The sequence below is a fragment of the Arachis duranensis genome, chromosome 1 (genome assembly GCF_000817695.3).
Source record: "Arachis duranensis cultivar V14167 chromosome 1, aradu.V14167.gnm2.J7QH, whole genome shotgun sequence".
In the NCBI taxonomy this organism is placed as follows: domain Eukaryota; kingdom Viridiplantae; phylum Streptophyta; class Magnoliopsida; order Fabales; family Fabaceae; genus Arachis; species Arachis duranensis.
The window spans coordinates 78,812,151-78,813,565 of record NC_029772.3 but is presented as its reverse complement, the minus strand read 5'-3'; positions in this window follow the sequence as shown (position 1 = coordinate 78,813,565).

Below are 1,415 nucleotides of genomic sequence, written 5' to 3'. Positions count from 1 at the left end.
GCTCAGCTTCTGAGGAGGAAAGAATTTATCCAAGAAGGCAGTGACCAGCTTATCCCAGGAGTCCAGGCTATCCTTGGGTTGTGAATCTAACCATATTCTAGCTCTGTCTCTTACAGCAAAAGGGAAAAGTATGAGTCTGTAGACTTCAGGATCAACTCCATTCGTCTTTACAGTCTCACAAATCTGCAAGAACTCAGTTAAAAACTGGTAAGGATCTTCATATGGAAGTCCATAAAACTTGCAGTTTTGTTGCATTAAGGCAACTAGCTGAGGCTTCAGCTCAGAATTATTGGCTCCAATGGTAGGAATGGAGATGCTTCTTCCATCAAATTTGGACGTTGGCTTTGTGAAGTCACCAAACATTCTCCTTGCATTATTATTATTTTTGGCTGCCATTTCCTTCTCTTGTTCGAAAATTTCTGAAAGGTTGTTTCTGGATTGTTGTAATTTAGTTTCTCTTAGTTTCCTTTTCAGAGTCCTTTCAGGTTCAGGATCAATTTCAACAAGAGTGCCTTTTTCCCTGTTCCTGCTCATATGAAAGAGAAGAAAACAAGAAAAGAAGAAGAATCCTCTATGTCACAGTATAGAGATTCCTTTATGTTAGTAAAAGAAGAAAGGGGATAAGAATGAAGAAGAATGGGTTGTGATTTTTAGATGAAGAGAGGTGAAGAAAAGTGTTAGTAAATAAATAATTAAATAGAATAAGAAAAGAGATGGAGAATTTCGAAAATAATTTTAAAAAGGTGTTAGTAATTTTTGAAAATTAGAGATAAGATAAGATTAAAATTAAAATTTAAAACAATTAAAAAGAATTTTTGAAAAAGAGAGAAGTATTTTCGAAAATTAGAGAGTGATAGGTAGTTAGTTGGTTTTGCAAAAGATAGGAAACAAACAAAAAGTTTGTTAGTTGATTGAAAAAGATATTAAAATCAAATTTGAAAAAGATAAGAAGATAAGAAGTTAGATAAGATATTTTGAAATCAAATTTTGAAAAAGATAAAATTTTTGAAAAAGATAAGATAAAAGATAAAAAAGATTTAATTCAAAAATTTGAAATTACTTACTTAACTAACAAGAAACTACAAGATAAGATTCTAGAACTTAAAGATTGAACCTTTCTTAACAAGAAAGTAACAAACTTCAAATTTTTGAATCAATCACATTAATTGTTAGCTAATTTTCGAAAATATGATACAAAGATAAGAAAAAGATTTTGAAAATATTTTGAAAAAGAATTTTGAAATTTTTGAGAAATAGAAAAAAAATGAAAAAGATATAATTTTTGAAAAAGATTTTGAAAAGATAAGACTTTTAAAATTGAAATTTTGACTTGACTTGTAAGAAACAACTAATTTTGAAAGATTTTTGACCAAGTCAACCCAAAATTTCGAAAATTTGGAGGGAAATAAGGAAAA